Source organism: Nerophis lumbriciformis, linkage group LG27 (genome assembly GCF_033978685.3).
Source record: "Nerophis lumbriciformis linkage group LG27, RoL_Nlum_v2.1, whole genome shotgun sequence".
Classification (NCBI taxonomy): Eukaryota; Metazoa; Chordata; class Actinopteri; order Syngnathiformes; family Syngnathidae; genus Nerophis; species Nerophis lumbriciformis.
Window position 1 is genome coordinate 34137878 of NC_084574.2, and position 20791 is coordinate 34158668.

The 20791-nt window shown below is 43.1% G+C and overlaps 1 protein-coding gene across 3 annotated transcripts in view; it reads left to right on the forward strand.

The window, feature by feature from the left end:
- Positions 1 to 14439: 14439 nt before the first annotated feature.
- The window catches only part of LOC133624474 (testis-expressed protein 2-like), a 52827-nt gene continuing 46475 nt past the window's right edge, over positions 14440 to 20791 (forward strand). For 2 of the 3 annotated variants that reach the window (XM_061988050.2, XM_061988052.2), the window contains exons 1-2: positions 14440 to 14592; positions 14948 to 15022. The gene's annotated coding sequence lies outside the window, so the exon portion shown is untranslated. The other variant, XM_061988051.2, reaches the window with a different exon arrangement.

A 20791-nucleotide genomic window follows, 5' to 3' on the forward strand; every position in this document is an offset into this window, starting at 1 on the left:
TCCACTAAAACATTCACATGTTGCACAATGAGATGTAAACATGGGATTATGTGTACATTCCTGTATCTTTCTGTTTGTAAAATATATATCTATTAGTATTTCTTTAATATAATAACATCATTTTATGATTACGGTTCGGGTTCGGTAAATGCGCATATGAAACTGGTGTGGTTTGATACCTCCAACAAGGTTAAAGGGGAACATTATCACAATTTCAGAAGGGTTAAAACCAATAAAAATCAGTTCCCAGTGGCTTATTTTATTTTTCGAAGTTTTTTTCAAAATTCTACCCATCACGCAATACCCCTAAAAAAAGCTTCAAAGTGCCTGATTTTAACCATCGTTATATACACCCGTCCATTTTCATGTGACGTCACACAGTGATGCCAATACAAACAAACATGGCGGATAGAACAGCAAGATATAGCGACATTAGCTCGGATTCAGACTCGGATTTCAGCGGCTTAAGCGATTCAACAGATTACGCATGTATTGAAACAGATGGTTGTAGTGTGGAGGCAGGTAGCGAAAACGAAATTGAAGAAGAAACTGAAGCTATTGAGCCATATCGGTTTGAACCGTATGCAAGCGAAAACGACGAAAACGACACGACAGCCAGCGACACGGGAGAAAGCGAGCACGAATTTGGCGATCGCCTTCTAACCAACGATTGGTATGTGTTTGTTTGGCATTAAAGGAAACTAACAACTATGAACTAGGTTTACAGCATATGAAATACATTTGGCAACAACATGCACTTTGAGAGTGCAGACAGCCCATTTCAGGCGCGCTAAGAACATATATTTTTCCACGATTTCAGCACTCAGGTTAACCATACCTAAATAGACACAAAATACTGCATTACACAAGACTACCCGAATGTACTCGATTGATTGAAAAAAATAAATGTTTTTAAGCTAAATTATTGGTGAACACAGTTTATGTATAATAATTTACGTAAAACAGCGAGTAATGAATAAAGTTTTCATCAATTAATATATTCTGTAGACATACCCTCATCCGCTCTCTTTTCCTAAAAGCTGATCCGTCCAGTTTTGGAGTTGATGTCAGCATCTGCTTTGAGTGTCGCAGGATATCCACACATTCTTGCCATCTCTGTCGTAGCATAGCTTTCGTCGGTAAAGTGTGCGGAACAAACGACTGACCATTTCGTCGGCTTTCCCCACAGCCTCGTATTTTGAACAAATTTCGTCCAATTTCTTGCCACTTTCGCATCTTCGGGCCACTGGTGCAACTTGAATCCGTCCCTGTTCGTGTTGTTACACCCTCCGACAACACACCGACGACAGTGAGAAAACGTTGTGACGTCATCGCTCCGAGAGCGAATAATAGAAAGGCGTTTAATTCACCAAAATTCACCCATTTAGAGTTCGGAAATCGGTTAAAAAAAGATATGGTCTTTTTTCTGCAACATCAAGGTATATATTGACAGTTACATAGGTCTGGTGATAATGTTCCCCTTTAAGAACCACTGTGATAACCTCTCCATGCAGGAGAGGGGGGCAGAGCAGAAAGGAGACGGCAGATCAACTGGTCTAAAAGGGAGATCTCTTTAAAGGCTAAAGTATACAAATGAGTTTTAAGATGCGACTTAAAAAATGCTTCTACTGTTACCGGGAGGGCATTCCAGAGTACTGGAGCCTGAATAGAAAATACCATATAGCCGGAGTTCTTAGAACGCAGCTTTCTTGCCAAGACATATGGTACAATACAATCAGCAAGATAGGATGGAGCTAGACCGTTTAGTACTTTATACGTAAGTGGTAAAACCTTAAAGTCACATCTTAAGTGCCCAGGAAGCCAGATGACAAGTATGACATGGTGACGTATGTGGAATGACTGAATGATGGATTCTCACTCTTCTGGGAAGCGCTTTGAGTGTCTAGAAGGTCGCTATATAAATCTAATCCATCATTTTAGAGTGGAACACTTTCTTGCCCTTGGCAATCCAGCTTCTAAAGCTTGACATCCCTGCCACCTACTGGACATGTGCAACACATTCCATCCTCTTACCCCATATTTGAAAGCAGTGGTTGCCAAATTTTTGCTGTGCCTCCTTTTTGGCACGTACAAATGTCTTTCGTATTACATCAGAGGAATCACAAGATTTTTGAACTTCAACTTAATGCGTTTTTTTTCCGTCATTAAAATATGGTTTGTTTGAACATTTTTATAATAACTATAATGTAAATAACATATGTACTGTCCATACAATTTAAAATGTTTCATACTGTAGCAGAAGTAAATAATAGGAATAATAATACTTAATTAATAAGTGTCACGTGGGGGGTCGCAGCTTGCTGCGGGGTTGTTCTTCCAACGCAAGAACGGCTCCGGACGACAGCGTAAAGGTAGGAAGTGATTTATTTCTCATAAAACACTCAATACCACAAAACACAAAAATACAACCAAAAAAGGCAAGTGTGCCTAAAACATAAAAAGCTGCTAATTAACAAAAACTAGGACATGGACATGGAAACTTACTTTGTCAAAACGAGACCTGAACCGGAGTGACATAACGACAATGCAGGCAGGACGAGTGATGAACAAGGTATGCTTAAATAACAGTGACATGATTGGTGACAGGTGTGTGTGAGTCAAAACGTGAAACAGGTGCGTGACGTGACAGGTGAAAACTAATGGTTGCTATGGTGACCAGACAAGGGAGTGAAAAGACAGAAACTAAACAAAACATGACTTAAAACAAAACATGATAATACAGACATGACAGAGCCCCTCCCTTAAGGACAGATACCAGATGTCCAAGAAAAAAAAACAAAGATCAATAGTCATGGGAGGGCGGGAGGGGGACATGGCAGTGGGTCGCCAGCCCAAGTGGCCCCGAATCCACCGAGGCAAAGTCAAGTGGCGGCGGCGAGTGGAACGCCGCTGCAGCAGGCGAGGCGGGCGCACTGGGATTGGCCACATTCGTGGCCGACTGGGAGGTGGGCGCACTTGGCGTGGCGGACGACCAGGTAGCGGCCATATCCGTGGCCGACGAGGAGACAGGCGCGTCGTCAACTTGGCAGGCGTGGCAGCTCGGCGTGGCAAGTCAGGCGGCGAAGCTCGGCGTGGCGCGTCCGGCGGCGAAGCTCGGCGTGGGTCTTGGTCTTGGTCTAGGCGTGGGTCTTGGTCTTTGTCTTGGCATGGCGGGTCTTGGTCTTTGTCTTGGCATGGCGGGTCTTGGTCTTTGTCTTGGCATGGCGGGTCTTGGTCTTGGTCTTGGCATGGCGGGTCTTGGTCTTGGTCTTGGCATGGCGGGTCTTGGTCTTGGTCTTGGCATGGCGGGTCTTGGTCTTGGTCTTGGCATGGCGGGTCTTATTCTTGGCGTGGAGGGTCTTGGACTTGGCGTGGAGGGTCTTGGACTTGGCGTGGAGGGTCTTGGTCTTGGCGTGGAGGGTCTTGGTCTTGGCGTGGAGGGTCTTGGTCTTGGACTTGGCGTGGAGGGTCTTGGTCTTGGACTTGGCGTGGAGGGTCTTGGTCTTGACATGGAGCTGGTACTAGCCTTGGTGCGGCGACAGGTGCTAGCCGTGGAGCTGCGACAGGTGCTAGCCGTGGCTCTGGTGCTAGCCTTGGCGCTAGCCGTGGAGCAGGAACTGGAGCAGGTGCTAGCCGAGGAGCAGGAACTGGAGCAGGTGCTAGCCAAGGAGCAGGAACTGGAGCAGGTGCTAGCCGAGGAGCAGGAACTGGAGCAGGTGCTAGCCGAGGAGCAGGAACTGGAGCAGGTGCATGACGTGACAGGTGAAAACTAATGGTTGCTATGGTGACCAGACAAGGGAGTGAAAAGACAGAAACTAAACAAAACATGACTTAAAACAAAACATGATAATACAGACATGACAATAAGTAGTAGTGGGGGACGGCGTGGCGCTGTTGGGAGAGTGGCCGTGCCAGCAACCTGAGGGTTCCTGGTTCGATCCCCACCTTCTACCAACCTCGTCCCGCCTGTTGTGTCCTTGAGCAAGACACTTCACCCTTGCTCCTGATGGGTCATGGTTAGGGCCTTGCATGGCAGCTCCCGCCATCAGTGTGTGAATGTGGAAATAGTGTCAAAGCGCTTTGAGTACCTTGAAGGTAGAAAAGCGCTATACAAGTATAACACATTTACATAGTGCAGCCGAATAATAAAAGCACACTCGATGAAAAACCCACAAACATGCCTCCTCTGTCCATTACCTGAACATATTCCAGTTGAAATCACTGCTCTGTAAGGGTGTAACGGTACACAAAAATCTCGGTTTGGTACACTCTAGAGATGCGCGGTTTGCGGACACAACCGCGGAGTCCCCGGATAAACCGCGGGTCGGGCGGGTAAAAATAGATTTTGAATAGATGCGGGCGGTTGGCGGTTGAACCAATTCGGAAATATATATACATAGTTAAATGTTGTTACCCACATACGAAAAACGAGCAGCACTCTTTGAAACAGTCAATTATTCATCAGGCACCGCGTCCCAGCAACAAGTGCCGCAAGTGAGCGCTCCTTCAGCGCAGCAGGGCGCATTTTAGAGGCCAGGCGCTCTCGCATGAATCCTGGCACTGTAGATGCCATTTTATTCCTGCATAGTGCTAACAAAAAAAAAAGTAAGTAGACATACGGTTGGATATGTTAAACGAATTAGTCTACGTTACCTATAGGCTATACCAAATAAGCCCATGTCCAACCTATATTGAGTTCGGTCAGCTAAATAATTTTGATGGTTACGTGTTGTTTGGGCGCACTACAATGCAAAGGAATTAAGGCAATTGCGTTGTTTATTGTGGTTTTTTTCTATTGGAGATATACTACTATGTGTGAATAATTATTTGGCCTCGCTTTCAAGTGAAGCGCATCTCCGATTGGCGACAATGTAAGGCTATTTAGCCTGCTTTGTTTATCGCGACCGTCTATTTTCATTATAATTCAAGTTTGATGATAAAGTGCAGTCTGATGGGTTTGATTTCCCCCCTTCAGCTATTTGCCTTGGCCAATAAGTTGCAGGTAATTTATTATTATTATTTATTTAATTTATTTTTGTTTAAATAGAGATGACATACATATGTTATTGTATAATTTAAGTTTGTGCGCATGATTGACAGCCTAAGGCTTATGAGGCACATTTTTTATTTATTTTTTTATTTCAACTTAAAAACGTATGAGCCTATGCCTATGCCTAGAACATAGGCTATGTGTTTATCTTTATTTTCCTGCCTGTCGTTGACAATGGAGATTGTCTGATATTTTGTCATGGCTGCAGATCAATCAATAAAGGTTCATCTTTGTCGCGAAATTGTTCACTGCTTCACTGTGCACCCCGCCCTCGTCCCTATTTGAGCATTATAACGTTAACAAGTTAATATTCATTGAAATAAATTCAGAACATTTTTTTTACCTAACGAAAATATAGGCCTAGTCTTTCTAAAACATTTTTTTAACTTCTTAAAAGCCTTGTTCTGCTTTCTGCAACTGCGCACACAAAGTGTGAGGAACGCACTCCTGATCTGAGGGCATTGGCAACAATAGTCAACACTTTCTTAATGGAAATGACAATAATATTATAATAATGATAAATAATATTATCACGCATTAATATCTCTTAGCCACTAATGCGTGGCCAAGATATATTAATGCGTGGCACGCATTGAATGTCTCTGCTGCATTGGATCAGTCTCTTTTCTTTAACAGGCAAAAGCTTTATAACCTCACTAATGCCTTGCATCGTCTATATTAGATATATAACAACAGGCGGGTGCGGGCGGGTGTGGTTTTGATAAAATGTTGGTTCGGGTGGATGGCGGATGGTTGACGACTTTTGTGATGCGGTTGCGGATGAAATAATTGCCTATCCGCGCATCTCTAGTACATACCTCGGTTTAGAGGTCACGGTTCGGTTCATTTTCGGTACAGTAATAAAACAACAAAATATAATTGTTTTTGTTATTTATTTACCAAATTTGTAAACAATGGCTTTATCCTGTTGACGTTGGAAACACGTAATCCCACCCAAAAATAGAAATAGCTCTGTGTGTGTTCCAATTCAATTATTTAGTTTCTCTGGATCTTGTTTAAATCTCAGCTCAGATAATAGAGTTCTTGGAGAAAGGTTTTGGAGAGTAAAGCAGTACAGTCCATGTGCTTTAGTTAAGGGTTATAATGTGTAGAGGGTTGGCTCGAGAGCCTCCTACCAGCCCAGACAGAACAGGTGGTGGGGTTCCTGGCTGGAATCTCCCAAGAACGATCCTTGGACTACCGGTAGATACTTTTTTTCCTTAGCTCGCCATCATACAGAGAAGCCTGGCCTGTGGAAGAACCAGGACCATCCTTACTAATCAATTTGTACACAAATCAAATATCTTCATTAACTAACACTGATTGCCTTATAAAGTATTCAGAACAGGTTCTAGTTTTTTCCTCAATATTGTACAATATAAATCAACATACATGTCAGAATAACAATATGCAATAAAGTGCTAAAGTAACCATTAGCAGCATAAATATGACCTATACCAGTGTTTTTCAACGTTTTTTGAGCCAAGGCACATTTTTTGCGTTGAAAAAATTCGGAGGCACACCACCAGAAGAAATCATTAAAAAACGAAACACAGTTGACAGTAAAAAGTTTAAAGTCAATTGTTGGGTATGACTTTAAAGCATAACCAAGCGTGCATCAGTGTTTCTCTTGTCTCAAAATAGGTGTACTGTCACCACCTGTCACATCACGCCCTGATTTATTTTTAGTTTTTTGCTGTTTTCCTGTGTGTAGTGTTTTAGTTCTTGTCTTGCGCTCCTAATTTGGTGGCTTTTTCTCTTTTTTTGGTATTTTCCTGTAGCAGTTTCATGTCTTCCTTGACCGCTATTCCCCACACCTGCTTTGTTTTAGCAATCAAGAATATTTCAGTTGTTTTTAATCCTTCTTTGTGGGGACATTGTTGATTGTCATGTCATGTTCGGATGTACTTTGTGGCCGCCGTCTTTGCTCCACAGTAAGTCTTTGCTGTCGTCCAGCATTCTGTTTTTGTTTTCTTTGTAGCCAGTTCAGTTTTAGTTTTCTTCTGCATAGCCTTCCCTAAGCTTTAATGCCTTTTCTTAGGGGCACTCACCTTTTGTTTATTTTTGGTTTAAGCATTAGACACCTTTTTACCTGCACGCTGCCTCCCGCTGTTCCCGACATCTACAAAGCAATTAGCTACCGGCTGCCCCCTACTGATATGGAAGAGTATTACACGGTTACTCTGCCGAGCTCTAGACAGCACCGACACTCATAATACACATAATGTGCAGACTATAATTACTGGTTTGCAAAAAATATTTTTAACCCAAATAAGTGAAACTAGATGATCTCCCACGGCACACCAGACTGTATCTCACGGCACACTAGTGTGCCGCGGCACAGTGGTTGAAAAACACTGACCTATACAATTCAGTCAGTGCACTAAACGTGCTTATTATCAAACACATTCAAAAGTACATTCAATACACAATAGTTATCATTGGTTCAAGTCATAAACCTTGTATATGGACGATTGAGAAATATGCCACAAAGACTGTTGCAATGAAGGTGCTATTTTCATAAACATGGACTCACCAACTCCGCATCTACAGTCACACACAGCTTAATGACAAAAAATCTGGCGCTGGTAGTTGGCTCTATAAAGTTAACAAATAGGCATTTAGTTTAGAATCCCGTCAGCACAATATTTCGGGTGAAAACGAGAATAAAAACCTACCTCGAGCAGAAATACAATCTGCCTCCCCTCATGTCCTGTCTACTGGCCACTTCCGGCTACCGCCTTATAAGTAGTCACGTGACCACGGCGGTCACGTGACTAGGGAAAGCTGTGCGCGCTTCCTAGTCACGTGACAAAGTGCCTCGGTGTGCATTGTTTACACAACGTGCGGTACGCTACTTATGTGCGTCCATCAGTGACCTGCCATCATGGAAAGAAAAAAAATGTAAAAAGAAAAAAAATTAATTAAATTGTTATATGTATCCAGTGATTATACTATAAAGTTATTTTCCGTTTAACTTCACCAGTTTTAGATTATTTTTATTCAAAATTGCTGAATTTTCACATTTGCCGTTCAAATACTGAGAAGAGACGGTGCGGTGATCAGCAGCCAGTTGAGGCACGTCACTCAGTTGTGCCTCACCATGGATTGCGCAATGACTCAGCTAACTGCTGGCCTGCTGTGCAGTGAGACCGTATTGCTATATGAATTATATTATACATTTCCATAGTTTAGTTAGCTGAGGTATATAATGTACAGTGTATTTTGTCAACAACTGTATGTGTGTAAAGTATGTCTTGTGCTGAGCGATCATAAAACGGCTGCAAAAGACGCACTGTGTGAGGCTCGCGTAATCCCGCCTCCTGGTGCCGGTTATTGCACCTCCGCCGCAGACTGCACCCCCCGACGGGAGCGCCACACCAACCAAAGCCCACACCCAAACCCTCCACGTGCAAGACCGAATCCACCCAAAAAAAGTCACTTAACAAGAAGCCAAAAAGTGCAAAAACAACATTGCTCGCGCCGGAGGAGCCGTGAACGACTGCAGGGACACAACATTAGGTACACCTGCAGACTGCAGCACGGATGTCACAACTCCTCCAACACCAACACCACTGTTCCCGCACTTATAAGTAAAGGTAAGACCATAATAACGTTTTTTTATATTAAATGTGCTTTTTTGTGTGCTACAGTTTGTATGTTTAAAGTTAAAGTTAAGTTAAAGTACCAATGATTGTCACACACACACTAGGTGTAATGAAATTTGTCCTCTGCATTTGACCCATCCCCTTGATCACCCCCTGGGATGTGAGGGGAGCAGTGGGCAGCAGCGGTACCATGCCCGGGAATAATTGTTGGTGATTTAACCCCCAATTCCAACCCTTGATGCTGAGTGCCAAGCAGGGAAGAATGCTGGTATGAGCTTTTAAACATAACGCGTTAACTGCTGCCAATCAAATGGTGAATAAGGTACTCTTCAGGGTTCATATGTTTGTAAATCTGACTGTGATGAAGTCAGTGCCTCACCAGTCATGAACCTCACCGCACGTCACTGGCGTCCATGCAGTGTGCTACTTAATATGTTTGTGTGGAAACTCATTCAGTACACCTCCGAACCGAACCGAACCCCCGTACCGAAACGGTTCAATAGAAATACACGTACCGTTACACCCTTACTGCTCTGTCATTGTAAACAATTATTGTCTGATCAGGGGCATATTTGGGGACCCAAACCGAATCTAGTTATTGAGACTTGCCACAAAACAAAAACGACATAAAATGTACCATGTTGTTACAAACTACCATTCACATTACTGCACAATGAGTATCAACTATCCCAACGTTTACTATACCGTATTTTTTGGACCATAGGGCGCACCGGATTAAAAGGCGCACTGCCGATGAGCGGGTCTAGTCAGGTCTATTTTCATACAAAAGGCACACCGGATTATAAGGCGCACTGCCGATGAATGGTCTATTTTTTTAATCTTTTTTCATATATAAGGCATACTGGATTATAGGGCGCATTAAAGGAGTCATATTAATATATTTTTTTCTAAATGTAAAACACTTCCTTGTGGTCTACATAACATGTGATGGTGGTTCTTTGATCAAAATGTTGCATAGATTATGTTTTACAGATCATCTTCAAGTAGCTTTCTGACAGTCAGGATGTGCCGTTTTGTGGGCGGTCTTATTTATGTGGCTCACCTTCGACAGCGTCTTCTCCCCGTCATCTTTGTTGTAGTGGTGTAGCGTGCAAGGACGGGAGTGGAAGAAGTTTCAAAAGATGGAGCTAACTGTTTTAATGACATTCAGACTTTACTTCAATCAATAACTGAGCAGCATCTCCTCAGACAGAAACAACAACAAAGCTGGAAATGTGTCCGACCGTAACTCTCTAATGACTAAAGTTCCTTGGGTGAATAATGTAAGCTCACTACACAGGTATCTTTTAGCACTTTCATGGTGAGTTTACTGACAGATATAAGTAAGAACTTTACACCACTTTATATTAGAAATGGCAACAGTGGAAAATGAATGTCCCATAACAAGAAGATAGAGAAAAAGAGGAAGCTTATCGACTACGGCAGGGGGCCCCAAACTTTTTTACTCGGGGGCCGCATTGTGTTTAAAAAATTTGGCCGGGGGCCGGGCTGTATAAATATATTCTTCACGCACTAATTGAGTAAAAGAGTGCCCACTTGCCACAAACTCGCCCGACACTGCGGTGCGAGCGCGATCATGTCACGTTATCGATGGGAAAATGCATGTTCAGACAATATTATTTGCCTGAGCGGCTAGGAGACACCAAGAGTAACAAGCGGTAGAAAATGGATTAGAAAGGACAGATTTTTTTTTTTTTTTTTAAACTTGGGACTTCCCGCATGACAGATTTTGGACGCTAGTGGGTCGTATCCGGCCCGCGGGCTGGAGTTTAGGGACCCCTGGACTACAGTGTAGTCACGGATTATAAAGGCGGAAGCGCGCACATTTTCAGGACGTATGCAGATCCCAAATACAGTTCAGCAGCTACCAGAAGGTAAGAAAAGTTGCTTTTGCATAATATTGAGAAACAAAACACCAGATAATGTTTTACCTTATACACACATCATAATAATACTTGTATGTTGAAGCACAGTACAATCCATCAAGCGGTGCGGCTTCATGGCTTTCCAAAGTCGTATTTAAACATTTTGATAGATTTTTGAGCGCTGTGTGTAATGTTCTGTATTTTCTATGCAACATATACAATTTGGCTGTTGTTTACTGGTGTCATATTGCAGTCTACATGTATCTCTTATGTGTGACTGCCATCTACTGGTCACACTTATCATTTCACCATGTACCAAATAAAGTAGCTTCGAGGTCTGTCGAGTTTGGAGAAAATGAAAGGATTTTAATTGCGCCTTATAGTCCGAAAAATACGGTAATTACGTAAATTTTGTGCATGCATGCTGTATTTTTTTCTCTGCATCTTGGGGTCACAACGACTGCAGCAATGCACTTTGTAACTATAGTTTTTTAACCTAAACATGGTGTGTCCAACAGGTAGCTGGTGATACAGTAACTCACCAAACTCATGCACATAATCACGTTTCATCAAACATATATTGACATTGTTGCCCTAGGGGAAACTGGGTAACACATGACACACTGACAAAGCTTAACCTATTGTTGCTATAACAATCTACAAGGTTAATATAGGTTGCTTCTCTTTCTTCCCCTCTACTTTTCTGCATTCTTGTGTATCTCTAGTTATCATTATGTATATGTATTGTTGCATTTGAACAATTGTATTGTTGATAATTGAAGTAAATTATTGGTATTGTTCATTATCAATAGCGCTATTTCTATTGGTATTTGTATTGCTCCATTTGTAGTGTAATAATGCTCATTGTCATTTGTGTATTATTATTCTTCTGCTGATTTGCTGATGTTGCTCTATTGTTATTGTTGTTGTTGTTGTTGTTATTGTTATTATTATTGTGATTGATGTTGTTGTTTTTGTCTCTCTGTCTAATCCCCCTCTTGTGCCCACAATTTCCCCCTCTGTCTTCCTTTTTTTCTCTTTCTATCCCCTCCTGCTCCGGCCCAGCTGGACCAAATGATAATATAAATACATTTGATAAAGTCAAATACAAATAAGGCAACAAGAGAAGTATCCTACACTTCTCTTTTGTAAAGTAAATCTGAACAGCCGATATGGGCATTTACATCAACTATATAATAATAATAATAATAATACCTGGGATTTATATAGCGCTTTTCAAAATACCCAAAGTCGCTTGACAACTTTATTAGAAAAATAAAAATAAAAAATAAAAATAAATAAATAAATAAGAGACACCTAGGGCAGGGTCAGTTTGGAAAGGCTTATGTGAAGAGGTGAGTTTTTAGGGTGGCTTTGAAGGTAGGGAGGGAGGGGGCATCTCTGATGTGCCTGGGGAGAGCGTTCCAGAGAGAGGGGGCAGCCACGGAGAAGGCCCTGTCGCCCCAGGTTCGGCGCCTGGTCTTGGGGACCTCAAAGAGGCCGGCATCACTAGACCTGAGGGAACGGGACGGGACGTGTGGCTGGAGGAGGTCAGAGAGGTAGGGTGGTGCCAGGTTATGGAGTGCCTTGTAGGTGGTGAGGAGTATTTTAAAGGTGATTCTGTATTTGACAGGCAGCCAGTGGAGGTCATGAAGGACAGGTGTGATGTGCTCTCTGGAGCGGGTTCCGGTGAGCCGGCGGGCAGCAGAGTTCTGGACGTATTGCAGTTTGTTGAGGGTTTTGGAGGTGATGCCGTAGAGGATGCTGTTGCAGTAGTCTAGCCGGGATGAGATGAAGGCGTGGATGAGGGTTTCGGCAGCAGAGGATGTGAGGGAGGGCCGGAGACGGGCCATGTTTCTGAGGTGGAAGAATGCAGTTTTGGTGATGTGGTTTACGTGGGGGAGGAGTGAAAGGGTAGGGTCGAAAATTACACCTAGATTGCGGATGTGGGTGGAGGTAGTGACAAGGGAGGCGTCGATGTTTAATGAAAAGTTCTGAGTGGAGCGAGTGAGGGAGTCGGGGCCAATGATAATTATTTCAGATTTGTTGCAGTTGAGTTTTAGAAAGTTATATGATTTGAGTTTTAGAAAGTTATATGATTTTCCTGATAAGATGGACAGGACAAAATAAATAAATAATAATAATATGTGAAAATGCTGATGACACCCAACTCTACATGCCCCTAAAGCTGACCAACACGCCGGATTGTAGTCAGCTGGAGGCGTGTCTTAATGAAATTAAACAATGGATGTCCGCTAACTTCTTGCAACTCAACGCCAAGAAAACGGAAATGCTGATTATCGGTCCTGCTAAACACCGACATTTATTTAATAATACCACCTTAACATTTGACAACCAAACAATTACACAAGGCGAATCAGTAAAGAATCTGGGTATTATCTTCGACCCAACTCTCTCGTTTGAGTCACACATTAAGAGTGTTACTAAAACGGCCTTCTTTCATCTCCGTAATATCGCTAAAATTCGTTCTATTTTATCCACTAGCGACGCTGAGATCATTATTCATGCGTTCGTTACGTCTCGTCTCGACTACTGTAACGTATTATTTTCGGGTCTCCCTATGTCTAGCATTAAAAAATTACAGTTGGTACAAAATGCGGCTGCTAGACTTTTGACAAGAACAAGAAAGTTTGATCATATTACGCCTATACTGGCTCACCTGCACTGGCTTCCTGTGCACTTAAGAAGTGACTTTAAGGTTTTACTACTTACGTATAAAATACTACACGGTCTAGCTCCGTCCTATCTTGTCGATTGCATTGTACCATATGTTCCGGCAAGAAATCTGCGTTCAAAGAACTCCGGCTTATTAGTGATTCCCAGAGCCCAAAAAAAGTCTGCGGGCTATAGAGCGTTTTCTATTCGGGCTCCAGTACTATGGAATGCCCTCCCGGTAACAATTAGAGATGCTACCTCAGTAGAAGCATTTAAGTCCCATCTTAAAACTCATTTGTATATTCTAGCCTTTAAATAGCCCCCCTGTTAGACCAGTTGATCTGCCGTTTCTTTTCTTTTCTCCTCTGCTCCCCTTTTCCTTGAGGGGGGGGGGGCACAGGTCCGGTGGCCATGGATGAAGTGCTGGCTGTCCAGAGTCGTGACCCGGGGTGGACCGCTCGCCTGTGCATCGGCTGGGAACATCTCTGCGCTGCTGACCCGTCTCCGCTCGGGATGGTGTCCTGCTGGCCCCACTATGGACTGGACTCTTACTATTATGTTGGATCCACTATGGACTGGACTCTCACAATATTATGTCAGACCCACTCGACATCCATTGCTTTCGGTCTCCCCTAGAGGGGGGGGGGGGGGGTTACCCACATATGCGGTCCTCTCCAAGGTTTCTCATAGTCATTCACATCGACGTCCCACTGGGGTGAGTTTTTCCTTGCCCGTATGTGGGCTTTGTACCGAGGATGTCGTTGTGGCTTGTGCAGCCCTTTGAGACACTTGTGATTTAGGGCTATATAAATAAAGATTGATTGATTGGTATTCACTTCACTTATTATTGTTATTGTTTTATTTGTATTTTTACACATACAGTATTTTTTTTTTTTTTTTCAGAAAGCATAACACTTGTCACACATTGTATATATGTATGCAGTAATAATTAAAAATAAATAAATATTATTTAGTTTCTTGTTTTGTTCGTCGTTGGACTCAAACATGCAACTGCGCAAATGCAATCAACTTCTACAGAGAGTAGGCATTGTTTTCCTTGTCACATGTGCGTCATCCGTTCCAGACCCGCCTAGTCGTGTTTGGCAACATCGCTCGATGTCGCTTGAGAACACGGTGAATCACGGTTCGATTATTCAATATTTGACTAGAAGGGCTTTTGACAACATTCAGTGTTTTTTTTTTTTCCTGTATAGAATTGAGTCAGTTTGTCAACAGGCTGCGAGAGACAACGAACAGTCGGACGGTCCACTGAAAGGACACTTTTGTACACATTGTCGTGTTGGAGGGAATTAAGTGGATTCTGGGTCCCCCCCCCCCCTCCCGACGAATCGGGAAACCAAATAAAGTTGCGGTAAGCTGTCTATTACGAACATTTCCTCATGACCATATGTGCAAGGTAACGTTCGACTTTTGCAACGCAGTGATTCGAAGTACTTTCAGTTTCGCGTATTCACTGTCGAGTGTCAAGTTTAAGACCAAGAGAACGACTTGTTGTCAGAACACTCTGATTTCACTTGTAGTGTGGCGGACATTTGTCAAGAGGCGGAGTAGACATGGCAGCAGTTAATTTAGCAGTCTTTCAAGTGTCGATAATAGCTGCTATTAGAGCCCCGACGTAGGATGTTGTACAACACGTTTCATATTCGAAACTTTCCTTCCCAAATAACATGGTTTGTGAAAAAATCTAAAAACATTTTATTTTTCAGAATCGTGTGAAACGAGGCTCCGCCGTGGGGATGATGTGTGTTCTTCGCTGGATTGAATGGCACTGAGAATGCACAGTAAGCACTTTGCCAGTAAATGTAAACTCATTATCGATCTGTCTCATGAGCTACAAAAGGCCCACATGAGGACAAAGTCCAGGTAGAGCAAGGGGGGGCGAGAGAGGAAGGATAGTTGAGAAGGAGCCAGGACCATACAAGCAAAGCCTTGCTGGAATCCACAATGGTAACACTTGTATGTTTATTTCTGTATCCACATGATTGACGAAATAACCAAAACATGTTATTTCAGAATCGATTTTAGACATGGTGCGTTTAAAAACGACATTATAGTAGATACCGTATTTTCCGCACTATAAGGCGCACCGGATTATTAGCCGCACCTTCAATGAATTACATATTTCATAACTTTGTCCACCAATAAGCCGCCCCGGATTATAAGCCGCGCCTACGCTGCGCTAAAGGGAATGTCAAAAAAACAGTCAGATAGTTCAGTCAAACTTTAATAATATATTGAAAACCAGCGTTCTAACAACTCTGTCCCAAAATGTACGCAAATGTGCAATCACAAACATAGTAAAATTCAAAATAGTGCAGAGCAATAGCAACATAATGTTGCTCGAACGTTAATGTCACAACACACAAAATAAACATAGCGCTCACCTTCTGAAGTTATTCTTCATTCGTAAATCCTTCGAATTCTTCGTCTTCGGTGTCCGAATTGAAAAGTTGCGCAAGCGTGGTATCCAAAATGGCCGGTTCCGTCTCGTCGAAGTCATCGGGAGTCAGTGTCGCTGTTGTTCTGTGAATCCTGCCTTCCGGAAAGCTCGGACCACAGTTGTGACCGAAATATCTGCCCAGGCATTTACGATCCACTGGCAAATGTTGGCGTATGTCGTCCGGCGCTGTCTGCCCGTCTTAGTGAAGGTGTGTTCGCCTTCGGAGCTGTGTGAAAAAAGCCACCCGGCCTCTTCGCGTAAACTTCCCTTAACCACTCGCTCATCTTTTCTTCATCCATCCATCCCTTCGAGTTAGCTTTTATGATGACGCCGGCTGGAAAGGTCTCTTTTGGCAAGGTCTTCCTTTTGAATATCACCATGGGTGGAAGTTAGCATGGCAAGCTAGAACCACAGTGAAGGATGACTTCTCATTCCCTGTGGTGCGAATATTCACCGTACGTGCTCCCGTTCCACAGTGCGGTTCACAGGAATATCAGTTGCTGTGAAATACGGTAGTAATCCGTGTGCGGATGGAGAGATTGCGTCTTTTTATGAACCGGATCCTTGTCGCTTAGTAGGAGCCATTTTGTGGTCTTTACAGATGTAAACAGGAAATGAAACGTACGGTGATATCCGCGCGTTTTTTCTTCTTCTTCCGGGGGCGGGTGGTTGCTTACAGTAGAAGAAGAAGCGCTTCCTGTTCTATGGGGGCGGGTGCTTTCCTTGGCGGTTGCTTGCGTAGAAGAAGAAGCGCTTCCTGTTCTACCGGGAAAAAAGATGGCGGCTGTTTACCGAAGTTGCGAGATCGAAACTTTATGAAAATGAATCGTAATAAAGCGCACCGGGTTATAAGGCGCACTGTCAGCTTTTGAGAAAATGTGTGGTTTTTAGGTGCGCCTTATAGTGCGGAAAATACGGTACTAGGGTCGTACGGTATACCAGTATTACCGTATTTTCCGCACCATAAGGCGCCCTGGGTTATAAGCCGCGCCTTCAATGAACGGCATATTTCAAAACTTTGTCCACCTATTAGCCGCCCCGTGTTGTAAGCCGCATCTAACTGCGCTAAAGGAATGTCAAAAAAACAGTCAAATAGGTCAGTCAAACTTTAATAATATATTAAAACCAGCGTGATGTGGGCGCGCATGGAATCGTATATCAACATGGACGAAGCTGCGTGAAAAAAGCCACCCGGCCTCTTCGCGTAAACTTAAACTTACCTTAACCACTCGCTCATCTTTTCTTCATCCATCCCTTCAAGTTAGCTTTTATGATGACGCCGGCTGGAAAGGTCTCTTTTGGCAAGGTCTTCCTTTTGAATATCACCATGGGTGGAAGTTTCTGGCCATTAGCATGGCAAGCTAGAACCACAGTGAAGGATGACTTCTCATTCCCTGTGGTGCGAATATTCACCGTACGTGCTCCCGTTGTATCCACAGTGCGGTTCACAGGAATATCAGTTGCTGTGAAATAGTAATCCGTGTGCGGATGGAGAGATTGCGTCTTTTCATGAACCGGATCCCTGTCGCTTAGTAGGAGCCATTTTGTGGTCTTTACAGATGTAAACACACAAAGGAAATGAAACGTACCGTACGGTAATATCCGCGCGCTTTTTCTTCTTCTACGCGGGCGGGTGGTTGCTTACAGTAGAAGAAGAAGCGCTTCCTGTTCTATGGGGGCGGGTGCTTACCTTGGCGGTTGCTTGCGTAGAAGAAGAAGCGCTTCCTGTTCTACCAGGAAAAAAGATGGCGGCTGTTTACCATAGTTACGAGACCGAAACTTTATGAAAATGAATCTTAATATTAATCCATATATAAAGCGCACCGGGTTATAAGGCGCACTGTCAGCTTTTGAGAAAATTTGTGGTTTTTAGGTGCGCCTTATAGTGCGGAAAATACGGTACAGTGGCGGGCCGTGCGTTTCCCCCTTAGGCCTTCAGTCCATACTTGCCAACCTTGAGACCTCCGAATTCGGGAGATGGGGGAGGGGCGGGGTGGGGTGTACAAACCCCGTTTCCATATGAGTTGGGAAATTGTGTTAGATGTAAATATAAACGGAACACATCCATCCATCCATTTTCTACCGCTTATTCCCTTCGGGGTCGCGGGGGGCGCTGGAGCCTATCTCAGCTACAATCGGGCGGAAGGCAGGGTACACCCTTGACAAGTTGCAAATCATTTTCAACCCATATTCAGTTGAATATGCTACAAAGACAACATATTTGATGTTCAAACTGATAAACATTTTTTTTTGTTGCAAATAATCATTAACTTTAGAATTTGATGCCAGCAACATGTGACAAAGAAGTTGGGAAAGGTGGCAATAAATACTGATAAAGTTGAGGAATGCTCATCAAACACTTATTTGGAACATCCCACAGGTGAACAGGCAAATTGGGAACAGGTGGGTGCTATGATTGGGTATAAAAGTAGATTCCATGAAATGCTCAGTCATTCACAAACAAGGATGGGGCGAAGGTCGCCACTTTGTCAACAAATGCGTGAGCAAATTGTTGAACAGTTTAAGAAAAACCTTTCTCAACCAGCAATTGCAAGGAATTGAGGGATTTCACCATCTACGGTCCGTAATATCATCAAAGCGTTCAGAGAATCTGGAGAAATCACTGCACGTAGGCAGCTAAGCCCGTGACCTTCGATCCCTCAGGCTGTACTGCATCAACAAGCAACATCAGTGTGTAAAGGATATCACTACATGGGCTCAGGAACACTTCAGAAACCCACTGTCAGTAGCTACAGTTGGTCACTACATCTGTAAGTGCAAGTTAAAACTCTCCTATGCAAGGCGAAAACCGTTTATCATCAACACCCAGAAACGCAGTCGGCTTCGCTGGGCCTGAGCTCATCTAAGATGGACTGATACAAAGTGGAAAAGTGTTCTGTAGTCTGACGAGTCCACATTTCAAATTGTTTTTGGAAACTGTGGACGTCGTGTCCTCCGGACCAGAGAGGAAAAGAACCATCCGGATTGTTATAGGCGCAAAGTTGAAAAGCCAGCATCTGTGATGGTATGGGGGTGTATTAGTGCCCAGGACATGGGTAACTTACACATCTGTGAAGGCGGCATTAATGCTGAAAGGTACATACAGGTTTTGGAGCAACATATGTTGCCATCCAAGCAACGTTACCATGGATGCCCCTGCTTATTTCAGCAAGACAATGTCAAGCCACATGTTACATCAATGTGGCTTCATAATAAAAGAATGCGGGTACTAGACTGGCCTGCCTGTAGTCCAGACCTGTCTCCCATTGAAAATGTGTGGCGCATTATGAAGCCTAAAATACCATAACGGAGACCCCCGGACTGTTGAACAACTTAAGCTGTACATCAAGCAAGAATGGGAAAGAATTCCACCTGAGAAGCTTAAAAAATGTGTCTCCTCAGTTCCCAAACGTTTACTGAGTGTTGTTAAAAGGAAAGGCCATGTGCCCTTTCCCAACTACTTTGGCACTTGTTGCAGCCATGAAATTCCAAGTTAATTATTATTTGCAAAAAAAAAAAAAAAAGTTTATTAGTTTGAACATCAAATGTCTTGTCTTTGTAGTGCATTCAATTGAATATGGGTTGAAAAGGATTTGCAAGTCATTGTATTCTGTTTATATTTACATCTAACACAATTTCCCAACACACATGGAAACGGGGTTTGTATATTGTAGTGTCCCGGAAGAGTTAGTGCTGCAAGGGGTTCTGGGTATTTGTTCTGTTGTGTTTATGTTGTGTTACGGTGCGGATGTTCTCCCAAAATGTGTTTGTCATTCTTGTTTGGTGTGGGTTCACAGTGTGGCGCATATTTCTAACAGTGTTAAAGTTGTTTATACGGCCACCCCCAGTGTGACCTGTATGGCTGTTGATCAAGTATGCCTTGCATTCACTAAAGTGTGTGTGAAAGCCGCATATATTATGTGACTAGGCCGGCACGCTGTTTGGATGGAGGAAAAGCAGACGTGACGACAGATTGTAGAGGATTCTAAAGGCAGTGCCTTTAAGGCACCCCCCCAATATTGTTGTCCGGGTGGAAATCGGGAGAAATTCGGCAGAATAGTTGCCCCGGGAGATTTTTGGGAGGGGCACTGAAATTCGGGAGTCTCCCGGGAAAATCAGGAGGGTTGGCAAGTATGCTTCAGCGATGTCCGACTTCAATGATTACCTCTCAAAATACCATCAATGTTGTCACCACGTGACCATTGCTGGATAAACACTATACAGGAACACATATACGCACTACTGGACATTGTACAAAACGGGTTATTTTCTAGCGCATTTAAAAATCAATAAACCCGCATCAGCAATTAAAACATATCTTACGCGGTACTGTCAAAATTAAAATTGCAAAAAAAACATATTAAACGTGAAAAAATAAATAAATAAAATATTGAACTCACATTTCATCGCCGAGACAGCTGAGCTAGCTTCCGGGGTTGGCCGACATCGTCTCACAAGATGTAGTTTCTCTTTAAATATTCCTTCTTGAAAATGGCCGTGCAAATATATGTGTTGTCTTGTCTAATCATAAAAGATGCAGACGAGGCGTGTTGGCTTAGTTCTTAAAGTTTACTCCACAGCGTGCTCGTCAATAACATCAATGAAACGACCTAAACACGGCTACTGCGCATTCTCTTCACTACTGTGGCATGCTGGGTAATGGAGTTCTTATGTTACCTAGCTCATAACATCACAATATATATCTGCCTTAGGCCATCTAGAAAGCCTTACTGACAACAACTCGTGATCTGATTGGCTATCGCAACTGTCTGTCAAATGTTTGTGTCCGTTCCCTTAAAGTGCACAGATGCCCGTATTGTTGTTTCTGAAGGCTCTGGGCAGATTTCGTACAGAATGGCAACATAACTTAGCTGAATTCTGATTGGATACAAACTCTAAACTAAAAACAGCGCTGGAAGGAGCATAATATGACATGAAGAGAATATGAATACCTTTAGATATTTAGGGAAAGTAAATAAAAAAATACTTTTAACCAGAAATCATGATCATAATTAAAGTTATGTTAGGCCAGCAGAGAAGGCCTTGCTGGCCCTGACGGCACACCACTGCGGTATTGGTATAGTACCGCGATACTAATGAATCATATTCG